General features: G+C 42.9%; 1 long non-coding RNA gene across 1 annotated transcript in view; it reads right to left on the reverse strand.

Moving 5' to 3' along the window:
- Window positions 1–9,835: 9,835 nt before the first annotated feature.
- Window positions 9,836–25,531, reverse strand: part of LOC115279222 — a 50,856-nt gene continuing 35,160 nt past the window's right edge. Inside the window, exons 2-3 of the long non-coding RNA XR_003903292.1 lie at window positions 11,652–11,760; window positions 9,836–10,250 (exon numbers count right to left, since the gene is read on the reverse strand). This is a non-coding gene — a long non-coding RNA (uncharacterized LOC115279222). The remainder of the gene's footprint in view (window positions 10,251–11,651; window positions 11,761–25,531) is intronic.

Raw genomic sequence — 25,531 nt, forward strand, 5'->3', positions numbered from 1 at the left:
AGTTTTTGGTATTCCAATAAAAGTGCAGGTATGTCTTGGCTAAAACAGAACCCTTCTTCTGTGTTTGGAGAGTCATTTGCTCCCATGAACAAAATGCACATTTCTCGGTGGGAAAGGTTTTTCTAAGAGTAGGAGATCAACTTGCTCAGTTCGATTTGAACTCACAATGCAAACGAAAGAATTGAGATTGCGAAGGGAAATTTAGGGCTGGAAGTAAACTGAGCAAGAACAGAACTCCCGCCTGCCAGTTGTGAGGAAAGGCAATTACGTAACTTCGTGTACGCTGGACAAAGACCCACTCATGAAGACTGTGCAAGGGAGCCCCTTGACATCAAGGTCCGCTTCCGCGAGTTACGGCTCAGTCATAAAACCATGTTTGTCAAACATCTGAAGAGTGAGTACGCCGCAGCCACAACTTATGTGCATGTGAATACCTTAACTGTAACACATTTGAAGGATTTTTAGTGTGTTGTTAACTACTTTACAGTTTAAAAAAAAATAGTACTTGACATTTGGAAGTGAAATGATATGTGCAAAACATTAGTCAGATGGTGCTTCTTGCTTTGTGAATGAACTGTTGTACTCTGAACAAGTTAGATCCAAGGTTTGGTGCCGCTGACTTCTCTGTCAGGGACCCACAAACAATCACACTCCCAGAGCACCTGATGTTTTAACTGCATAAAACAACTGAACTCGGTAGAATTGCTGATGGCACACTGGTAATGGGAGGCAGCTTACTAAATAAGAGAGAGAAAAGAAGCCCTGGAGAAGAAAATGACAATCTATACCGCAATGGTTAGACCCGGCAGACTGTCAGCTCCAGCTCCCCACGGGCCCTCGCCTGTTTGCTCTGGTACCTCCAGCGCGTGGTAGATGCACTGTAAGTGCTCACAGGCTTTGGAGTCAGGGTTCCTGCTCACATCCCCACTGCGGAATTTACTGTCAGACCCCACTGAGTGATTAACTCACTTTGCTTTTCATATCAGCACCTTTCCCACAGGGCTGCGGTGAGTAAGAAACCCTAATCCACCTTAGTGCTTGGGACATGTGAACATTTGATAAATGGTTTTCTGATTAGGGTAATAATTTGGATTTGTATGGGTCCTTTGCTTGAAAGATCTCCAGATAGTTCACATATACAACCTTCCAACTAGGGAAAAAATTCAGAGTTTTATTTCATTTTCACAGCATAGAGCTAAGGATATACTTTTTGTTGTTGTTAAGAAGTAGCCAATTAGGGGTTCAGAAAATGAAGCCTGAATTTATCCTGAACATCAACACTCTGAAAACTCATGGACAACAATGACGTTAAGAAAAGATACGGTATCAGTAATTTCAATTCACCTAAAATAATGGTGCTAACTCATCCTTAAATAATACTTCACAACTAAGTGTAGACAGCAAATCATCAATTATTTATGGAGCAAATGTGGCCTTTGCTGACACGGGGGATGAGCTACAGCGTGTGGCTGGTCCACACTCCCTCCTGCTCTCCATTTTGTTGTTGCTCTAAAATAGTATCATGTTTGCCAAAAAAATTATCATACACTCAATAAATACACAGTGAGTAAATTAATAAACATGTGTTACCTCAGTGAAGTATTTTTCTAAACAGCTCTGTTTTGTTTTTTTTAATGTTTATTTGTTTTGAGAGAGAGAGAGTACGCGTGAGCAGGGAGGGACAGAGAGAGAGAGAAAGAGAATCCCAAGCAGGCTCCCTGCTCTCAGCACAGAGCCTGATGTGGGGCTTGAACTCACAAACTGTGAGATCATAACCTGAGCTGAAATGAAGAGTCAAACACTCTACTGACTGAGCCACCCAGGCACCCCTAGTTAGCTCCTTTTTAAATTGCATTCAACAAATATTTATGGGCCATCTTGGAATTGTGTATGAACTTGAGATATTGTGTATGAACAGCATGATCCCAGCAGCGTACTTGGTACTTGGTCTGGGCTCTTCTCACAAGTCTTTAAAATTGGCCTCGAAAGACATCCTCAAGGACCACTGTCATCAGAGGCATGTTAGTACGTGGACAAGCAAACAGAAAGCGACCCCAAATGGATGTGCCACATTTGAGAGCCTGCTCTAGGTCACTGATTCCTACCACTGTCAGATGGCAGTCCAGGAGAGCACAAAGTGATCATTACAAAACAGACTCATTAACAAATAGAGAAGAATGTCCTTTAATACTATTTTTTAAATGCTGGAAATATATTTTTTGTGTATTATATATGGTTAATCGTTAACTCTAGCAAATTGTTGAACTAGTTCCCTAACTCGTAAATGAGTACAATTTTAACCAGTGTTAATGAATTTGTACTGTTCTAAAGACTGTTTTATTAGTTTCCGAGAGCTGCCTTAACAAAGTGCCACAAACTGGGCAGCTTAAAACAACCGAAATGTATTATCTCACAGTTCCGGGGGCTTAAAGTCCAAAGTCAAGGTGTTGACAGGTTCAAGCTTCCTCTGAAACCTGTAGCAGAATCCTTCCTTTGGGAAGGGTCTGCGGGGAAATCCTTGGCATTCCTTGACTTGCTGCCGTACAATTCCAATTTCTTCCTTCATCATCATGTGGCATTCTCTCTCTCTCTTTTTTTAAAGTTTTTATTTATTTATTTTGAGAGTGAGAGAAAGAGATGAGCGGGGGTGGGGCTGAGAGGGACAGGGACAGAAGTCTGAAGTAGGCTCTGTGCTGACAGCAGCAAGCCAATGCAAGTTGAACTCACGAACCGTGAGGTTATGACCTGAGCTGAAGTCTGGCACTTAACTGACTGAGCCACTCAGGCACTTCTGCTTCTGTCTTCATACAGTCATCTTCTTATAAGGACACCAGTCACATCAAAAGGTGGGACCTGTTCCTATTCCAGTGTGACCTCATCTTAAATAATTATATCTACAATGACCCTCTTTCCAAATAAGGCCGCATTCTGAGGTCCTGGGGGCTGGGGCTTCAACACATCTTTTTTAAGTACAATTCAACTCATAACAAAAGTGGACCTTGAAATAGATCCAAATGTGTTGTAAAATCAAATAAAAATAATGGAATGCTTTTACCTCTACAGTCTGTTTGGCTATTTGATCAAAGTGTTTAAGTTTCTCTGGATGTTTCTTAAAGTATGAATTTTCCACAATAATTGTCAGTATCTCCAATCTGGAATCAGGAGTTGATCTGGATAAAAAATATTTCTAAGCAGCAGAAAATAACTTTGGGACTCTCACATCTCCGAGAAAAAGTTATTTATGAAATTGTTGACTACAATGATGTGTTGAGCCATATGTTTTTTTATTTGAATCATGGCTTTTTTATGGAGTACCTGACAAGACTAACTTCTTGATATAATTTGGTAGGAAAACCCTGAGTGGTAATGAGCAGGATGGATTAGTTTAGTCCTTTCAAATCATAGTTGGAGTTGAAAAAGTATTTTATTTTTATCTTTTTTTTTTTTAATGTTTTATTTATTTTTGAGAGAGAGAGAACGTGAGCAAGGGAGGGGCAGAGAGAGAAGGAGACACAGAATCGGAAGCGGGCTCCAGACTCTGGGATGTCAGCACAGAGCTCGACGCGGGGCTCCAACCCACAAACTGTGAGATCATGACCTGAGCTAAAGTCGGACACTTAACCAACTGAGCTACCTAGGTGTCCTGAGTATTTTGTTTTAGAGCGTGTACTAATTTGAAGTGTTTGGGCTTGATTTGCATTCAGCCAGGAATCTTTTGTGGTAGATATCTTACAAATATAAACATGACAATGAAGATTTATCACTGAAAAATGTTTAAAATACCAAGTAACTGAACAAGGGGTAAAAAAGCTTAAAAAAGACATTTTTTTGTGTGTGTGAATAGAAAGGTGATTTTTTTTTAATTTTGAGAGAAAAGCACCAGATTATTATTTGTTCTCAGGATCTAAAGAGAAGTGGATGAGAAAGTTCACTGTGTGCGTACACAATGTACTTTCTCATTGACCGTGTCCACAGGAAGGAGGCTGCAAGTCTGAGGAAATCATCAAAACATGTGCGATTGACTATCCCTGCCTGACACTTAGTGGTAAATCGGGAGAACTGCAGCTTCTGACCCATGGGAGGTCTGCGGGACACCACGAGGGAAAGCGTCTGGAAGTTACTGCTCTCTGCATTCACAGGAGCCCTCAGATTGCCTAAGAATCATAATAGATTGCTGAGAACTGACCCCAGAAAGCTGAAAGGCAGACTGTGGTGACTGAGCCTGGAAAACGTCCGATTCCCTCTAACACTCCACAGAGATCCAAAAGTAGAAAAATCTGTTTTCGTGTTTGCTTTTTCAGTATCATTTTACTTTTCTCATCTAATAATTTTATAGAGAAAACAACGAAAGTCAAGGTAGAGCTTTGCAATGAGGAAGAAATCAGGGGAAGAACTTAAAAAACAGACAAACAGACAAAACATGTTTGATGGGGCTATAAAATGGTGCTCCCTTTCTGGAGGCCTGTTTGGCAATCTGTAAGGAGGGTGGCGGTCATGGAGAGGGCACTTGTGGGGAAGAGCACTGGGTGTTATATGGAAACCAACTTGGTAATAAACTATTAAAAAAAAAAGATTGCCTTCTTGTTTTAGACTGAATGTCTGCGTCCTAGCCCATCCCCTGGGGCTCCCAAGTCATATGCTGAGTCTGAATCCCCAATGTGATAGTTTTATGGTGGCGGGGGGGGGGGGCGCGGCGGTGCTCTGGGAGGTGATTAGGTCATGAGGGAGGGGTCCTCAAGAATGGGATTAGAGCCCCACAGTAACAGGTCAGAGAGCCAGCTCACCACTCTTCTGCCAGGTGAGGGTTCAGTGGGAAGTTGGCAGTCTGTAACCTGAAAGAGGGCTCTCAGCAGAAGTCCAGCCTCAGACTTCCGCCTCCAGAACTATGAGGAATACATCTGAGTTTACAGTCCACTCAGCTGGTGGTACTTTGTAAGAGCAGCTGTGCTAAGGGATAGCTCGCTCAGAAACTCCACTTCTGTGAATTTATTCTGATGAAGTGAGTCTTCATCTATTTAAATCTTTAAATACCTGTGTATAATGATGCTCATTACTTCACTATTTATTAGCACAACTTGGGGGCAAAATCAAATATGTCCAATAATAGAAATAAGAGAAATTGAGGCAATCTTTCTCATTAATATTCTTGAAATACTATTGCATGGGAATACTTAATGACAAGAAAATGCTCATATATTTTTTAACAAAAACGTGGTTACAGAAGCTATGATCAAAATTTTGTAACAAAAAGCATAGTGTAATACAGAAAGAGAAAAAGACTCTTGTTTTAAATGTCCAATCTTGGGGCGCCTGGGTGGCTCAGATGGTTAAGCGCCCGACTTCAGCTCAGGTCATGATCTTGTGGTTTGTGAGTTTGAACCCTGTGTCTGGCTCTGTGCTGACAATTCAGAGCCTGGAGCCTGCTTCCGATTCTGCGTCTCCTTCTCTCTCTGCCTCCCTCCCGCTCACACTCTGTCTCTCAAAAATAAGTAAAAAAAATTTAAATGGCCAATCTTTATTCATATTTCTTTACATATGTCTCTACATAAGTGTCCTTCATTCATTCCTGTACACCCGTTTCCATATGGGATTACACTCGTCCACTTGGAAAAAGTTGCTTAAGTATTTCTTTTAGTGTGGTCTGCTGGCAACTAACTCCCAGTCATTGTGTGTCTGAAAAATGTCTGCATTTCACTTATATTTACTAAGGTTATTTCCTCTTAATATAGATATTCCACTGTCTCCTAGCCTCCACCCACTTCTCTAGAAAAATTAGCTGTCAGTTTTATTATAGCCCCCTTGAAAATAATATTTTTTTCTCCATTCTCTGATTTTAAGATGTTCTCTTTTTGTCATCAGTTTTTGGTAGTTCGACCCTGATGGAATTAAGTATGTGAAGGTTTCTGGTGGGGGGTTTTTGTTGTTGTTTTTTGCTTCTTGGTTGATTTTTATGTTTCTTCACCTATTACTTCTGGACAATTCTTTCTCTTTGCTTATGGGATTCTAATTACATGCATGGTAACATGTTTCACAACATGCTATTTTCTGCTTTGTACTGGATTTTCCACGCCTTCTCTGTCTCATGACCCGACTTCCAGTTTTCTAATCCTCAGTTCTGCTCTAATTTTCTAGTTAGACTCATTTATTAGATTCCTAATTTCAGTTATTGGACATTTTAATTCTAGAATTTCCATTTCACCTTCATAGGTTTGACATGTCTTCTATAATTTTTTTATCTTTTATTCTATTTTCTTGGACATGTTAATCTGTTATTTTTTTATGTTTTTTTATTTATTTTTGAGAGTCAGAGAAAGACAGCATGAGCAGGGGGAGAGTCAGAGAGAGAGGGAGACACAGAATCTGAAGCAAGCTCCAGGCTCTGAGCTGTCAGCACAGAGCCCAATGCAGGGCTTGAACCCATGAACCGTGAGATCATGACCTGAGCCACCCAGGCGCCCCTGATTTTGCTATTTTAAAATTCCTGTAGGATAATCCTAACATCTGAATCACCCATGGTATTATTTTTACTTCACATTTTTTAAATGTTTTTTATTTTTGAGAAAGTGCAAGCAGGCGAGGGGCAGAGAAGGGAGGACGGAGGATCTGAAGCGGGCTCTGCGCTGACAGCAGCGAGCCTGATGTGGGTTCGAACTCATGAACACCGAGATCATGACCTGAGGCAAAGTCGGACACTGCACTGACTTGGCCATCCAGACGCCCCATTTTTTTCTTTTAATATAGAGTCACTAGGTCCTGTTGTTTCATTAGCATGGCAAATAATTTTGTATTAAATGTCATACATTCCGTAGGAAAAAGTATGGGGTTGCTAAGTGGGGTCTTCTTCCTACAAAGGGAATTACGTTTTCTTTGGCAGATATGTGTAGAACCAGATCACTGTGATCTCATCAGGGGTTGTTTGTGGCTTTGTTAGCAGCTAGTCTGTTTCAAATTTGCCCTAATTCCGATGGCAGGGCCCACAGGAGCCCTCCTGTGGCAGTTTGATATTTGCCAGAGCCCATCCGCTGGGGCAGGAACTGGACACCAACCCCCGTCTCTGTAGCATTCCATGGCTATTGAAATATCTACTCGGTGGTTCAGGCTTCCAGTGGCTTTTGCTGCTGGCTGGCTTGGAGCCTCCTTCTACATAGTTCAAGGGGAAATAATGAAGAGATTTATTTTAGCTCCATTCTCTATGGTTTTCTGCCCTCAAAAGATTTTGCTCTTCCAAATTCTGAGTTCCCACTTCTTTGCTCAGCCCAGTGGTTTCTGCTGAGACGTAACTACCCTGGCCCCTGTGCTGAAACTAGAAAATGCTTTGTGGGGTGGGGGAACTGTGGCGTGGGTGAGGCACTGGCCGGGAGCCTCGCGTCCTTTCTGTGTTGGCTACTCCCCAGTGCCTTCAAATATGTGCTTTGTTCATCTTCCCTGGCTTTTACAATTGTTTCCAGTGGGAAGATTAGACCAATAGAGCCACCTAGTTATGGATGGAAGCAAATGGCAGGAAACAGAGGCACATTAAGACAGAAAAAGGAAGTCTGTCAGGAATCTCTAGGGGAAGAAACCAATTTCCAGCTGGTGAGAAGATGATAGCAACTCCCACCAGTGTCATGGGACCCTAATATTTGGTGAATAATAGGAAAATAATAATGACAGGTGTAGCCAAAAGCTTCCATTAAGGTTGGAGCCAGGTTATTAATGCACACTTGAACATGCACTAAAAGAGATGAAATGAATCAGGTCAAGAAGGAACAGGGTGTGGGGAAGGACATGATAATGGGAAATGCAGGACTATTTTCAGGAGAAACATGGGTTAGGAAAGCTTCCCAGGGAGAAGTCAGAATCCACCAAGAATAGCAAGAAATGTATTTTCAGTGTTAACACTTCAGAGAGCGACTTAATCAAATCTCACTTGATTGCAAGTAACAAAAACCTCTAACCAGTTTAAGTAAATCGTGAAATGGTTTAAAGGATGTGAGGGTATGGAGCCAAGAACTTAAATGATGATAGAAACCCAAGGAGGTTCTGTGCCCGCACCTGTGTGTGTGCATGCGTGTGTGGGTGTGTGGGCACAAAATTTTGGGGGGCCAAATGAATGCTCCTTCTTTACTAAAAGAGCTGACTTAGAAGACAAGAGGATATATCCATATCTGTAAAAAGATTTTTCTGGATGTACCAGAAGTCCTGCCAACCTCAAACACACTGAGGCTACTCCGGGCAGCTCAGAATGGCACCTAACTCAAACAGGGTTGAGTCGGCTGATTTGGGAGAAGAGAAATAAGGCTCCTTTTCCTAAAATAAGATTTATAGCAGAGATTTTCCAATCCATAAAGAGTGTTGACCTGCAAGAAAGCCAGAAAGGAGAGGCCTTTTGTTTTCCCACCTGTCACAAGTCCTGTCCCCTGGAGGCAGTGATGCCTTGAACTGTAACACTTCCCTGAAAACCTCCAGACACTCGTAGGACAGTGAAGTAAATGCACTAGGAATGAGATTTGGAAACATACTGCTATGTTTGCATAAGATGCATTGTTACCTACACTTTCACTTTACTCATCATTCATTAAGCAAACATTTCCTGAGAAGACCACGGGCCAGACTCTGCACGAGGTGGGAAGGGCAGAAATATGAAGACAGTGTCTGGACTCCCAAAACTCGCCATCTGCTTGGGAATCACAGTGTTAGTGATCTTCTCCCAACCCTGGTCAACTCGCCTAGTTTACCCACTGGGATTTCCACCTCTGCTCCCTGATCAGTGCATCGGCCTTCTCACTGGGACTAGAGTCTGACCTTGAGGAACTGTTCCTCCTCCTCCCACACCCCTCTCCTAGCGGGCTGTAGGATAATATAGTACGTAACGGCCCAGAGCTTACCCTGATACGCTATGTGCCACACATTGTTAAAAGCATTTCACATATATAAATTCATTTGTCAGCACAATATTACAAGGCAGTACTATTATTATCTCTGACTGGTTATTAATTTACAAAAGAAGGATTAATTAAACTATTAATTTACACAGGAAGAACACAGTTGCTTACGGGAGTTCACTTTCAAACTGCATGTGCCGCCTGAGCCACATGGGCATTCTTAGCAGTGTTTGTACTTTCTAGAAATTCTTATTACCCTGCCCTCCCCATGAGATCATACTCCCTCAGACACTGATTTGGATTGCTGGCTGGCTTCAGTACTTGAGTCTTTATCTCTAAACATGCTTACACCTCACCGACCCACTGGAGAGGTTTCAGAATTTCTCCAACTAGATCATCTGAGTAATGACAAGTGTGTTAATTCTGGAAACTTTGTGTGAGCTATGTTTTCAGGTTTTCCAGGATTACGGAGTTACCTATCCCAAAGGAAAATAACCATATCCCTCTTTTATATAACTGCACAAAGTTTAGAGTCCTTCTCCAAAGACTTCTAAGAATTCCTAAAACCAGGCATCTGCAAGTCAGTTACCACTCCTTGCTCTGGACCACTGCTACATTTTCTTTCCTAATCTCTTCCTCCCACTTGCTCACATAACCAGACATTCAGATCCCAAGTAATTAAGAAAATTTTACTTAGTATTTTGAGAACATAAGAGAAACTGAAGCACATGAAAGAAAAGCCTTTGTGTCCAGAGAGAGCCTTCAGGCAGACTTACAGCTACAGTAAGGCAGGTTTGCATGCATAATTTGTTCTAGAAACACACTTGTAATTCAGAGCACTTGTATATCAAAGGGAATATCAATTTTCTTTGGATTAGTTCTGATCATGTGATGTTCAGTATCACATACTACTTGTATTGTAAACATCGCTCGTTTATCAAGTTAAAATTTATTAGAAATGTTTGCTCGTCTTGTGGAACACTTGCAGAACAAGTAACTCACAATCCAAGGTTTTCCTGTGCTTGTAACAGGAAGCTGTTGGCAAGCACGGGGACACGAGTACCAGGGGGACACAGGTGGGGGGCCTGCAGCCTCTGCCCCACCACGCATTAAGCATGCATTGCCTTTATTTTACTGGCAAGGGTCTCCGAAGATACATGTACCCACGAGTCACAGAGCACATAAGTGGGGGAGCCAGAAATTGAATTCCTACCCACCTCTACAGTTCATCTTTTTTATTTTGCCATGCCTCCTTCCCCGCTCAAATGGAATCTGCTGAGGGAGTAAATCCCATGTTGTGGTTGATTTGGATGGAAACAAAGTTAGTAGAGAGAATGGTTGACAGATGCACGGAGGAAAGAACAGCACTGTCTTGAGTTCCAGAATCTGAAGGAGGAACAGAAAGAGCATTCTGTTCATGCATATACCTGGCATTAAATCCTTCGGGGTTCATTGAATAAATGAACAAATGATTAATGGTTACTAAATGTTTGGAGAAGCAAACATCGATAGCGCTAAAGTGTATCAGACAAAATAGCATTTATCAATTAATCCATTGGGCAGGAACAACTGAAGAAATCAAGTGCCTTTGGATTTGCACATTAACTAGCATTGAGAATCAGAGTGCGCACATTTTTTTAACTTTTTAATTGAAAAATTTAAAAGAGAAGTAATAATTGAGAGAATGGTAGAGTTAGTCCCCATGAACTACTGGTCTACACTGACGAATGATCAACATTTTTCCATTTTGCATCTTTTTATCTGCTGCCAAAGGAGATTAAAGCAAATCCTAAATATGATATTTTATTTATAAGTACTCCTATACACATCTCTTAAAAAGTTATGTTCTTATATAAACACAGTATCATTATTATAATGAATAAAATCAACAACTCAATATCAGCCAATGCTAAGCCTTATTCCAACTCCTGACTACCCTCCAATGGTCTCATTCTGGCTAGCATGCTTGAATCAATAGCAGAAAAATGACCCGTGTGCCATGTTAGTTATGTTTTTCAAAGTCATTTAAAATTTATAACTGCTCTCTTTTTCATGCCATTGCTTTATTTAAAAGACCAGGTCAGTTGCCCTGTAGAATGTGTAGAACATCCCACATTCAGCATACGGTGTATGTTAGGGTGGCCCGTGACATGGTGGCAAAGACTTGCACAAAGAGTGGAGCACCAAGCATGACAGAAGTTCCTCACTCCGAGGGAGGAGAGGCACCAAGAGAAGTGTCAGCCCCAAGGTTCTGTCAGGCTGGGCCTTTTAAGGGGCTTTGAAGGATGTGGGAGGGTTGCAGATACACCAACGGGGAGGGGAGGAGGGGAAGGTGTCGATTCTTGGCCAGACAGAGCAGGAGGCTTCTCAAGTGGCTATTTCTGGGGCTTGTCGGGGGTGTGGGTTGTGGTCAGGCTAGAGAAGAATATGTTTTGTAGTTGGGGTCTAGTTTCCGGGGGCACCATGACCCAGAAGAACAAAGAGTTAGGGCCAAGTCCAGAAACCTGAGGAAGAGGGGCAGGGGGGTTCTGTGCTTTGAATAGATTCCCTTAAGTGTATCAATAAATTTTTTAAAACATTTTAATTTTTTTTTTTTTTGAGAGAGAGAAAGATAGCACGAGCAGGGGAAGGAGACGCAGAATCTGAAACAGGCTCCAGGCTCTGAGCTGTCAGCACAAAGCCCAGTGCAGGGCTCAAACCCATGAACCGTGAGATCATGACCTGAGCTGAAGTTGGACGCTTAACCAACTGAGCCACCCAGGTGCCCCAGTATCAATGAATTTTTACCTCTTATTATTCACAGAGCTGTCCATCAACCCATGCTCGCCATCCTGGCTACTTGATAAAGCCACAGGACACTCAGGCGATTGCGAGGGGTCTGCACAATTTGTTTCTGCTGCAGGTAAAAGAAACATCATGTCAAGAAAGCTAATAAATGATGGTATCACAATGTAGCTATTCTAGAAGTTAGCAAGATTAGAAGTTGTCAGTGGTGCCGGCCTCAGGCAAGTCCCAAGCTGATGGGTGGTGACAAGAAGGTTAAGAACATGAGTGGTTGGAGCTACAAGTCAGACCAGGTCTGCTTTGTTTATGCTTCTGTCTCCATCCCCTACTTCTCCTTTTTTAGTGTAGATGCTCAAAAGGGGGTTGAACAAAGTCAGAGCTGGAGATTTGGGAGAAAGCCTGCCTCACTGATACGCTATAATGAGATTCATCTTTATTCATTGGGTAAGAAATGCCACTTTTTCAGGTCTGGAGAGTCTGTGAATTTAAGAAATATCAAAGTGACTTACAGAAGCTGTCAGAATGCATCTCGGGCTTTTTGAGACCCTCTCAGAGTGGGGGTCCCTCTGCTTTTGGTGGGATTTCACTAACCACACTTCCACCTGAGGAGGTCTAAGCTCATTCAGCTCAGCCTCTTCAAAGTCAAAGGGAAGGGCTTCTGAGCCCTCCTTCTCCCTCAGGACTCCTCACCTCTGGAAGGGTGCTACTGGGAAGCAGAGACTCAGTGCTCCCAGGACCACACACTCACAGGCTTCTCTCTAGCATTACCTTCTCCCAAGTCTGGGGAGAGCTCGTTCATCCAGGAAGTGAGGGGGAAAGCCTGTTCTCACTGCTTTCCTAAGACATCATTCTATGCCACTGAATTCCACTTTCTTCTCAGTCACCTGCTCCTCAGCACACCTCCCCCTCATTCTTGCCCAACAAGCTCTGTTGGTCCTTTTTGCCCCTAAATTTTATAATGTTTATTAATTTTTGAGAGACAGAGCATAAGCAAGGGAGGGGCAGAGAGAGAGTGAGACACAGAATCTGAAGTAGGCTCCAGGCTTCGAGCTGTCCGCACAGAACCCAATGCAGGGCTGAAACTCACAAACTGTGAGATCATGACCTGAGCTGAAGTTGGATGCTTAACTTACTGAGCCACCCAGGTGCCCCTCTGATAGTCCTTTATTCTAAAGGCCCCAAATCAGCCTGAAACTGGTTCACTTTTCCTCAAAGGTTGGGGGGATTTAAACTTCAGTTCCCTTTAATAGAACAAAGAAAGGAGAAAAAGTTTTTTGCATGAAGTAAGTCTGAAATTCATATCTAGGCTTCCCTTCCACTGTACTTTCTAGAAATGTGGTTCCTATCCCTTGTGAAGGCAAGTCAGGGATACAATCTCTTCCCTGGTGGTTTGAACAGAGGCAATCACTGCCTTGGAAAACATGAAATTTGATGGGCCTCAAATTAGTCTAAACAACTCCTACTAGAAAGAGTTTTAACACGGTTCCTTTTTTTTTTATTATTTTTAATTTTACCAAAGAAGATCAGGAGTTGTGATCCTACCGATTCTTCCTAAATGTGGTGAGCTATCCACTTTTCCCATGTACCCTATGTCATAAATGCTGTGTGATTCTGGAGTAGTCTTTAAATTCTTTGTAGCTGTTTTTATACTTGTAAAATGAAAGCATTGACTCCATTGATCTAAAACTTATCCTTTCCAACTTAAAATGATTTAATCTGCATTTTACCAAAATAGCCTCAGGCCACATTGCCTGGAGTGTTCCCCCCAGGCCACCCAAATCTAGCCTCTCTCTCTCTCTCTCACACACACACACACACACACACACACACACACACACACACACACACACAGAGCTCCTGACAGTATAGGCTATGTTTAATCTTCATAATTGCCCTATTTATCATCAGTTGGGTCTCTAAGACTCTTTGCAAAGACTCTGGCCTGCTGTACCCTGCAGCCCTCCACCCTCAGAACTCCCCACTTCTGGAAGCAGGGCCTGCGGCTCCCGGGATCACAGACTTTTTCTTTTTTTTTCTAACAGTTTGATTGGTTTTTAGAAAAGTGTCAACTTAGGGCACCTGGTTTGAGCATCCAATTCTTGTTTTTGGCTCAGGTCATGATCCCACAGTTTGTAAGATCAAGCCCCATGTCAGGCTCTACATTGTCAGTGTGGAGCCTGCTTGGGATTCTCTCTCTCTCTCTCTCTCTCTCTCTCTCTCTCTCTCTCTCTCCCTTTCATCTCTGTCCCACCCCTCCCTCTATCAAAATAAATAATTCAATCGACTTATAAAAAAAACATTAGAAGTGTCAAGTCTTTAAAACCCAAAAAATGATACTATAACCGTACAAGAGATCAGGGTTGTTGTAAAGACACTTGCCAGGGGCGCCTGGGTGGCTCAGTCGGTTAAGTGGCTGACTTCAGCTCAGGTCATGATCTTACAGCTTGGCCAGTGAGTCTGAGCCCCATTTGGACTCTGTGCTGGCAGCTTAGAGCCTGAAGCCTGCTTCAGCTTCTGTGCCTCCCTCTCTCTCTGCCCACTCTGTTTCTCTCTCAAAAATAAACATTTAAAAAAAATTTTTTTAATTAAAAAAGTAAAAGGAATAAGCTTGCCAAAAGTTAGACAAAAATCACTCCTGGTGGAAGAGGCTGTTAAAGGCAGGGATCAGGGTCACCCCTCAGTATTAACTGGCAATTACACATGCCCTTTAGTTTGATGTCACAGGCTTATTATTGCTGATCTATTTTATAATTTGACTCAAACTTCCGTGATCCTGCTAATCCCAAACAAATGTTTCTTCAAAAGATTACACCTTTATAAATCCCAGACTGCCTCCACAGCTGAATGAGAGAATGTCCATCTTCACAGGGGCCCCTGTAATTACCTCCACAGTACAAACTGTTTACTTCGTTGCTGATTTTCTTGAAACACAACAAGACTTCATTACTTGAATTACTGCTTAAATATCAATCTCAGAAACAAACTCCACTGGGCATTATTTGTGAATGCTGAGGTCTTAAATGATTCAAACTCAGCTTCACTCACATCCGCAATAATTATCACCACCAAAGAGAACATATTTTAGAGAACAAGATGTTAAATTAATGTTCTGAAGAATTTATCAAATAAAATCTGGGCTGTTTTCTCCCACAAAGTTCTCAACGAATCACTACAGATTCCTAATGACTTCAGTGAGAAACTTCTGTATGAGGCAGGGATGAATTTAGGGACAAATTATGGTGATATGTGACAACAATGTTTGGAAAATGAAGAAAACAAAACCCTACGCCTTCACTCCAAGGCCTAATGAATGTCAAAAAAGTACTTCGAATTGTAACTTATGGTTTTGTCTGAAAATACAGGGAGATGAATAGCCCCCTTCGCAATACTACGTGTACTTGAGCTCCCCCATTCCATCTAGACGGAAGCGAGACTGCATAGATCCAGTAGACATACACATGTCTGTGAAGTTTGGCTGGCTGGTGCCAGGGTGGAATGTTAGCTCCCACCCAGACAATGGAGCACATCCAGGCAAGAGTGGATAAAAGTGATGAGTGAGGTGTTGATGAAATCGTATTTGTTGAAAATCTCTTACGTCCGGTCATGATTCCAAGTGCTTGATAAATGAGATTTCATTGTTTCTCTTAATATCTCTTTAAGCAGATACTATAACCGGTGATACCTCCATGGAGCAGATGAGGAAATGGAGGCACGGGAGACCAAATAACTTCCTCGCGGCCACATCAGATCCAGATCCATTCCTAAGCATTCTGGCTCTAGCCCACACCGAACCACTGGGCTGTACTGAAGTCATGCATGTGAGGACAGCTGTCATTTGGATTAGGGAGTGGTAGTAGGGAGGGAGAGAAGCTGACAGCCTGGAGATATATTTATGTTTATACTCATCTACCAGAGAAGAAAGTTGGAAACAATGTTAACGTCCAATGTTAAGGGTTTGACAATAAATGTTAACATAGTTATATAAAGTAACACCATGTAGCTATTCAAAACCACATCCTTCCAATCATATTTAATAATAAGCATAAAAGGTACCATTCATTCTTAACTGAGAACATCATGCTAAATGAAAATCATAGACATCTAAAATAAAGTTTAGATGATCCCATTCCTAACAAATGTGTGTATGTGTCCATGCACACACATGTATGTGCATGTGTGTACCGCACTGAAAGGTCTACAAAATAACACAAAACAGCCTGGGAGTTGGGGCTCTAAGGAATTATATTTTCCATTTTGTACGCTTTATTTTTCAATTATTTGTGCAAGAGCATGCATTGTTTCTGTAACGAGCAAAACTGTCCGGGGAGAATAAAAAGACAACCAAACCACGTTTTAACCAGAAAGACTAGAAGACTAGTGGGGATTTGGGACATGGGCTAACAGGGACGATGGCAAGGATGTGGGCTTATCCTCCATGAGCCCCGCAGCTACAGCTCCTCAGTGAGCCCCCCGGGCCTGGCCCGGTGCCTCAGGAAGCCGGGAGTGCAGAGGAATGATCTTCCGCATCCACCCCTACAGAACACACTGACAGGACCAGAGATGATAAGAATAATGCACCCAGTTCCACATAGAACCTACCAGCTTGAGCGCTGAAACTGGGGACTGACGAAGACAAGGAGAGGAGGTGGTGAGGCCAGGGAAGAAAGGGGGCTAGAATAGAGCAGGGGGGTGTTTTGTAGTTCACCTACTGGGTAGGGAGCCTTGTTGTAATTCGCACAAAGGTACTACACGTGCTAGCTGCAGTCAAGATTAGCAAGATGAGCTGTGGTCAAATACGGAGGCCGCAAATACAGAGTCCACAGTCATCAAAGAAAAAGACCATAGTTGGCATAGTTTGGAAAAACTACTAGAGGAAGGGGATTTAAGGATAAATGGGATTCGAATTGGAGAAGTGAGCAGAAGAGGAAGCAATTTTGTACAGGGATAGAAAGAAATTTAAACATCAGAGTTCGGGGTGCCTGGGTGGCTCAGTCGGTTGAGCCTCCGGCTTCGGCTCAGGTCAGATCTCACGTTCGTGGGTTCGAGCCCTGCATCAGGCTCTGTGCTGACAGCTAGCTCAGAGCCTGGAGCCTGCTTCCAGTTCTGTCTCTCCTTCTCTCTCTGCCCTTCTCCCTCTCATGCTCTGTCTCTCTCAGTATCAAAAATAAATAAAACAAAAAAAAATTAAAAAAATAAATAAATAAAACATCAGAGTTCAAGGTGAAAACATTAATTGGATTTTTTTAAAAAACTATTGAGATAGCAGTATTTTCAATCTGAGAAACTCGGGGCTTTAGCCTCCAAGGCAAAGACATACTAGCACAAGGATGAATACATTTAAAAAGAGCCACGTAACCAAACGCTCTCTCATTCAAAGGCTCCTTTCTTCTGTTCCTTTCCCGACTGTCTGGTCCCAGGCTCTATGTTGACTTTTTGGAACTGGCGCCTCAGTTCAGACTCTTCTTTCGAAGCAGAATGAGAACTCCAATAAGCACATACATCACATCAGAGACCACAGTCTTCAGTGCCAGCTATGCTGCTCCTAGCCAGCGCATTCTGTCCAAGGGCTGGGCAGATCCAGTAAAAACTTTGCTCATCATTTCAAAGGTGCTCTGCCGAGAATATGTTCAAGTCCTCTCATGCAGATTTGAGCAAAGTTTACTTTTCCTGGACAAATGCAATTTCTACTCCATTTGCATGCTGTTAGTCTTCTGCTTTTCTGCAGAGCATTTTATTGCCAAGCACGTTCTAATGATTTATTAGCCAGTCTTCCACTAAAGGCTGAAAACTTGTTATTTCCTCCGTGTTTATGGATGATAAAAAAAAAAAAAAGAGCTCCAGATTAGTTAAGCATCTTCCGTAAGGTCATCCCACGAGTTTGAAGGACAGCGCTGAGGTTAGAACTTGTGCTCTGTGACTCGCCCCGCCCCAAGAGGTCCACTGGACCACACTGCCGTCTCTGCAGGAGAACATAACATGCCGTCAGGGGCAGATGTTGCCTGTCACCCTGACCATCCATCATGCCTATAAGAAGGTGCAATTACAAAGAGAGATTTAAAAAATAGCTCTTATCCAGGTGGCTGAAATCACTTTACTAAAACAAAGGGTTAGGAATCAATGTCTGAGTAGTGGTCACATTTTAATGCTCACCTAGCTTCTTGCTGCTAGCCGCCCAGCATGACTCGGAGTCACCTTCCCCTGACATTAGTGACAGGTACTCAAAGAATGAAAAATACGATCTTTTAAACATTTTTATAAGCAATTAGGAAAGGAAAACTTAGGTGGCGGCAGAGTCGTCTGCTGAATTGTGACTGCAAGGAGAAGGACTTGGGGATTGTCCGTTGTCCCAGATTTAACGCAGCCACTTCTCAGCCTTACCTCCTCTCACCTGTCCTTTTTCTCTGTTGAAGAGTCATTTATCATAGGTGATGGAGAAGGACTTTAAATGTCACTAAGAAAAATAGGCCATAGAAAAGCTCTAGAAGAGAATCGCTATTTCAACTCCTTTATTATACCAGTGAGGAAACTGATGAGCGAAGGTAAGTAAATTCCTGAGGAGTCTGCAGCAAGTTACCGGCAGCATCCAAACTATGGCACAGATCCCTCACCTCCCAGCCTAAGGTCTACCGTGTCACATATCAGAGTGCAAGTGCATTAAAAATATTCACTCAATTGTCTAATAAACTCTTATTAAGAGCCTAGGATGTACCCGGAGTTTGGCAAAACACAGTCTTTACCTTCAAAACACCTACAGCATAAAGGAACCACAGCAATATACAGTCCAATAACTATAATAAACCGCAGAGTAGGTCCACAGATAATAGAGGAGGGGATAAAAATCAGCTTTTGATTGGCTTAAAATCTATCTTGTATTACCAATTATTTAAAAATGAACACAGACGTCTCTCAGGAGACACAAAGGAAAGGGGCTGGCATAATTTATAGAAGGCCTAGACTCCCCCACGTCCTCTCAAATCATCACCAGTGCTCATACCTAGATGCTAAGACCCTTTCAGTCCCAAGACAATAAATAGGCCAGGGAGGAAAACGTAGACACAGTGCAGGGCTGCTATGTGGAAATGTGTTATTTTAAACTGATGTCACTCATGATTGAAAGAATTGATTATCCACATAGCATTTTTCAAATGCAAATGAGTAATTGAAGCAAGAAACACATTTAATTTTTGTCCCTCTACATTCTGATGATGAGAATTGTAGGCCTTGGACGGACATAGTGGGGGAACACAGTATGTAAAGGTGGTGCTGTTGTGTAGATAGGATCAGGGGTGTGGAGGGGGGACCCACACATACTAAGAAGATTCCTGTCCTGTAGACCCCTCCACGCTGACAGTTTGAGCTTCAGCAGACTCCTAGGAAGTAAACACCTCAAGAGGCTTTTCCAGTTGGGGAAATCTAGAAGGAATTAGGATAGACACTAAGACCATTAACGCTTTCATTGCCGTATCTTGAGAAGACTACCTCAGAAAGCATCATCTTTCTAAGGAGAGGAAAGGGCAGAGAGGACATGAGTACATGCACATGGAGAAGACCCAGAGAGTAATTTTAAGAGTTTTTTTTTCAATGTTTATTTATTTTTGAGAGAGAGAGAGTATGTGAGTGAGTGGAAGAGGGGCAGAGAGAGAGAGAGACCCAGAATCCAAAGGATCCAGGCGCTGAGCTGTTAGCACAGAGCCTGGTAGAGGGCTCAAACTCATGAGCCATGAGATTATAACCTGAGCCAAAGCTGGCTGCTCGGTGAATGGAGCCACCAGGCTCTCTGGCCAATAGAGTAATTAATAAAGGCTGTTAGACAAGTACTGACAAAGGACCACACCAAAAGCTGTTATAAAAATTGAACCGCCTTAGTGCCGAATGCTGTAGTCGGATAGTCAGGTGGTTAGAATGTCCACAAAAGAAAAATCTGGAAGAAGCAGATTTCATTACACTCTGTAGAACGTCTAAGTTTTCTTCAGCAAAACCACAAAAGGGCATACACGGCTAAATAAGTGGCTATGTAAGGACCAGGCATGCTTCACAGCAGGTCAACATAGTAAGGTAACATGTTTAGAGGAAACACAGTAGAAATATGAACTTATTAGAGACTCAGTGAAGCATTCTAGCTGCCATAAGGACAAAACCCACTGAACTTAATAATATAATATAATAATATAATATAACTATATCCCAAGGGCATTGGGAAGATGTACAGTAGAATTAAATTGCTTTCCATTGCCCTGCTGCTTAATCAGATATTTGGGTGTGTTCCTTGATTCTTGTACTTGTCTCCATTTGGACACTCTGTGGAGAGATTTTTGGTTCCACTTTGTAAATTTAGTCCAACTCATTTGGATTTTGTTGTTGTTTTGTCTATAAATATTTTTAAAAGTTGGGGGGAGAAAACCATACTATAATAAATGGACAAATGAGTCAGACAGAAAGATAGCATCTTACCAACACTAAAGAACATTTATGTAGATGTAAGAAAAAAATAAAATGCACAACTTGTATTATTTGAGAAAATAAAAATAAGCATAGACCCTTTTTCTATCTATTCTAGGATGGAGAAATAGATCTATGGCATTCATAAAATACTGCCAGTGAGCCATAGAACCTTAATCTGGAGAGAACGTTAGTAGTAATCTAGAACAATCCCTCACCGAATGCAGAAATATTCTCCATAGTCTCTTGGAGAACAAAATTTCAATAAACAGACTGGCAACTAACTCACCACCTAATAGTCAATGGATGCCATTTTCAGAATACTACTGGTGTTTAGAAAGTTATTTTGTTTACAAGGAAATCTGATGGCATATGGCATTTTTGATCACTCTTCATCAAGACAAGAACAAGAACTTTTCAAGACACCGTGGAGGGAACCCTAGACCATGAGGGTGAGGCTGAAGCAGCCCCGGGCCCCTCAGCCTACGACAGACCGCTTTAGAAGTGTAAGGGGAGGGGGCACGCCGTCCATCGGTTAGGTTTCCAGCTCTTGACTTTGTCTCAGGTCATGATCTCACAGTTCATAGGTTTGAGCCCCTTGCAGTGCAGAGCCTGCTTGGGATTCTCTCTCCCCTCCCCTTCTCTACCCCTCCCCTGCTCCCATGCTCTTAAATAAATAAATAAACTTAAAATAAAAAGTATAAGAGAAGTACCTACACATTGGCTGCCTTGCCTCTCCCCCAGGACAACACAGCACCAAGTGGAAAGGTCTTCCCTGAGCCTCTGTTTCCTCAGGTGGGGACAGAGAGGCCGGCATGACAACCAGCACCTCCCAGCACTGTGGGTCACTCTGTGGGAGACCCTGCTCTGATGTCGCACCATAGGGATTGCAGGGGAATCAGCGGGGCTCAACCACTGGGAATGTGTGGGAAAAGGGAAGAGGGAATTACAGCATCCAGCACGTATTTCTTTGCAGACAGAGTTCATACCTGCAGGGTCCCAGCAGTAATCCCCACCAAGAGCTTGGCTCATGTGCAGACCTAAGGTGGGGTGCACTCTGACAGGGAACCTGGCAGGAGGCAGATCTGCCTGATGCAGAACCTCAGACAAAGAGTGAGCCTGGTTTGCCCACACCCAGCCGAGGTGCAAAGCCGCAGCCCCGCCTGCTGTGAAGTGTGTCCCCAGCCCCGTCTGACCAGAAGGGCTGGTTACGGCTCCTGGAAGCTGCGCAGCCCAGCGGTGCTCGAGCCAAGAGATGGGCAGGCAGAGGTGATCACCCCACAGCAGGACCCCACAGGCGTGGGGGCTTCCGGTGCTAAGCACAGGCAGCAGCAGTCATTCAGAGCCCAGGCTGAGGGGAGCTCCTGGTCCCTCCCAACTGGAGAGCCCCCTTCCCCACAGGCCCAGGCAAGGGGGCTGAGAGGAGCCTCACCCGCTGTGGAGAGGGTCTTCAGACCCTGTATAACTGGAAGGGCTGGCGGAAACACCCAGTGTGTTTGAACCCAGAAAAAGGCACACAGAGCCGATAGCTTTCAGAGCAAAGCCAGGAGCCCTGTTCAGTCAGGGAACTTGGGGTGTAAGTCAGCTTGAGTTAAGACCACAAACACAGAGTTTTACTGATTTTAGACCTGCTTCTCTTACTGTACCGGGCCAGGGAGTCTAATCCATAGCCCCACTCATCACTGAATACAGCCTTCAGCTTCTCCAACCAGGCCCCTAACCAGTGCACGCAGGAAGCAAGGCAGTCCAGTCCGCAGCTCTGGGTCCGGTGGCCCTTGAGCACAGCCCATGGCCTCACCCATCTGTAGGGCAAAATTGGGCCTCACCTACCCAGGGAATTCAGTACAACTCACGCTTGATATGAGCATACACTCCCCAAACAACAAGCTGTACACACCTTGCTGGGACAGGGAAGCTAATCCACAGCCCCATGCACTTCTGAATATAGTGCCTACTCCCAACCATCTAGTGAGCCTGACCAGAGAAGTCAAATTGCTGAGCCTTATCCTACAGCCTCACGTGGGTAGGGAACCAAGCTTGCAGTCCTGTCCGATCCAAAACGTGAGGGGGAGAAGGAGCAGAAAGTTTAACATAAATGAACTCTATTGAGGTCAACTTGTTATCAGTTTCAGATAATTTATGTAAGCCTAATGGTCACCACAGGGAGAAATCTTACAGTAATTATATAAAAGAACACATTCAAGAAGTCAAAAGCATACTGATACCAGAAGACCTCAAAACACACCAAGAAAAGACAGCAGATTAAGAAACAAGGGAAAACGGATCTCCAAACCCACCAGGAAACACTGAACAATTATTTAAAATTAAAAAAAATAATTTCCCCGTAGTTGACCTCCTAGCAACTTTCAATGATGTGAATGCTAAGATTATTAATTTTTTGATGACTACCTTCTCAAGCTTTCTCAGCTATGGGAATATCAATTGACTGAAGTTGGATTGTAACTGAATCGAAGCATGTATGTATGTACATATGTATGTAGTTTTGTTTTGCTCACTCTAGTATTTCACTCTTCTCTTCCAACCATTCCTTCACGTCCCTGCCACACATGCGCGTCTGCAACTTCAGGTGTGTGTAGCGAGGATAAGAGCAGCCACCAGGACCCTTGCCACCTTCAGGGAATGATAATGCGGGGCAGTATCAACTGGCACCAAGGCTGTTGCTTCAAAGCAGGAGAGTGGGTGCTGCTGCCGGTGTGGTAGCACTTCCCAGGGCTTACAAACCAAAAAGCAATGGCAACCCATTTTTCTGCAATTTTTCAATAAACGTGGAAACTACTTCTTTTAAAATGTTTATTTATTTTGAGAGAGAGAGAGAGAACAGGGAAGGTGCAGAGAGAAGGAAAGAGAGAGAATCCCAAGCAGGCTCCACGCTGATAGCACAAAGCCCAACACATGGCTCGAACCCACAAACCCGGAGATCATGACCTGAGCCGAAACCAAGAGTCAGATGCTTAAGCGACTGAGCCACCTCAGCGCCCTGGAAGCTGCTTTTTAAGGTGGGTATCCTTTGACCCAGAGATTTCATTTAAAGACATTTATTCTGAGGAATTGATTAGACAAGTAGCAAATGATAGCTATATAAAAACACAAACTCTACCTTATAGAAAAGTATCGGAAATTTTCAAACAGCCTAAAATCTCAATAACTGATTCAATGAAGTATGATATTTCCATCCTGTGGAGTGTCATGCTGAATTTTTACATGGAAATATATTTCTTGATGCCAGAGAAGTCTGTGTATATAGTTAAGTGGCAAAAACAGTTTATAAAAAAAGAACTTTGTGTTACAGTTGCACTTTGTTTACATGTGTGGGGGGAAATATATATGAATAGAAATAGTAACAAAGGACTATACAACACATTTTAACAACTTTCATAATGATTATCACTAGAAGAGTAATTATAGTCAAGTAGTTTTCTTTTTGCTTATTTGTATTTTCTACAATGAATATGGATTTTATGCCCCCAAAACTGTTTCATTTTAACAAAAGGAGCAACAGGGGGACCTGGGTGGCTCAGTTGCTTTAAGTGTCCAACTTCAGCTCAGTTCATGATCTCATAGTTTGCAGGTTTGAGCCCTGCATCAGGCTCTGTGCTGAACATTTGCTCAGAGCCTGGAGCCTGCTTCTGATTCTGTGTCTCCTTCTCTCCCTGTCCCTCTCTGGCTCATGCTCTATCTCCCTGTCTCTCAAAAATGAATAAATGTAAAAATAATTTTTTAAACAAAAAGAGCAACAGAAAACAACCCTAACATATCAGAATGAGTAATTTCATGCAGAAAAAAAAAGATCAATCATTGGCAGAGAGGCAGCATTCTCTTTTCTGGCCCTTTCTTTCCCCTAAGCCTGCCATCTCTCCCACCTATATGTGGACTGCTTGGGCAGACTCTGTAAGCAAATGAGAAAAATAAATAGTGGCTTGAACATGGCCTCCAAGGCTATGTCATGGTATGATTTTATTATGAAAACACCCTGTGACGCCCCTGAGCAGAGTCAGCAGAAGCCACACTGAGAAAGCAGCCCCCTTCCCATCATTAGAAACACCTCCTCAGATGATATATTTCACAGACGGCAAGAAACCACTAACTGCTTCCCACGGCTCAGTCTTTCTGAGATTTGCAGAGATGAGACGCAGCTCATGTCTTAGAGAATCCGTGCAGAAGGTGGGTCCACTTCCAAAGCCTCCACGGGAGCTCTCATTTCCTTCATCTTGCTTGTAAATTCACGTGTGTGTGCGCGCATGCGCACATGCGTGCTGAGGGAGAAGCTGCGCAGGTAGAGAGAATAAAGGTCATGGTATAGCCTTCCCCTCTTCAGAAGACAAGGAAACTCTTCGTGCAGACATCAGTAGCATCAGATAAGAACACTGTCTTCAGTTGCTTAAGAACCCATTAACCTGCTCTGACCCGGAGGAGGCATCACCGATACTGCCAAGGGCAGTGTACTGATTCTTATTGTGCTACTTTACAAACACTGTATATTTCTCAAAAAAAGTTAACTAAAAGTTAACTAGAAACAGAAACATTGTTCTCACGTCCTAAAGGCATTGACTCTGTTTTACTGCGTCATACCTTTCATCCCTCCCCACGTATCTATCTGTTTTTTAAAAACCGCCTATTAACATCAAGACGAAGTGAAAAGGACAGGAACTTTGGCAATAAAAAGACAGAAGATGACATGCTAACCATGGGATTCTAGAGAATGTTCATAATTTCTGTGAGCCCTCAGTTCCTCATTGATAAACAAAGCTAATTAAGAATTGCGACCTGGGGCTGGAGGGAAGGTTAAATGACACTATGCATCTAGCCACCTACTGAATGTCAACCTAAGGAAACTTACCAGCAAATGGCCCCTTCTCCAGTGACCTGGGCACCATTCCTGTAACTGCAAAGAAAATAGGAGGTATCCAAAAACTCCCCTGTCGATAGGTACTCAAATCTTTATGAGGATTGCACTGTCATCTCCAGGAGGGATGTAAGAACTTCCAGCGCAGCAGAGAAAGACTAAAGCAGGGATTCATTAAGTGTCAGGTGCATGTTAAAATTCCTGCTGAACGTTAGAACAGCTAGTGACAGGATTTGTAAAGGAGAATGATTTAAAGAAATCGCTGGCCATGGCACGGCCATATTCAAACACTCTCCTTGTAAGCAGAGTTGACCAGGAAATGGCATGGTCAAGATGCACAGGGATTTCATTATTGCCTTCAACCTCGGCACTCCCTTACAAAGTAAACAAAACCCAAATAATTCAGGTGTTGCTTTTGTATCTTTTATGCTCAGACTTATGTTGCTGTCTGACCTAAAAGACAATTTTATCTAAGTTATAGATCATTAGGCTGAAAAAAAAAGTTTGCCTCTTACTGCTGTTTTACCATCTTGCCCCATCTCGTCTCATTAGCAGGAACTGATTGAGCATGAAGGTGTTC

This window comes from Suricata suricatta, chromosome 15, assembly GCF_006229205.1.
Source record: "Suricata suricatta isolate VVHF042 chromosome 15, meerkat_22Aug2017_6uvM2_HiC, whole genome shotgun sequence".
In the NCBI taxonomy this organism is placed as follows: Eukaryota; Metazoa; Chordata; class Mammalia; order Carnivora; family Herpestidae; genus Suricata; species Suricata suricatta.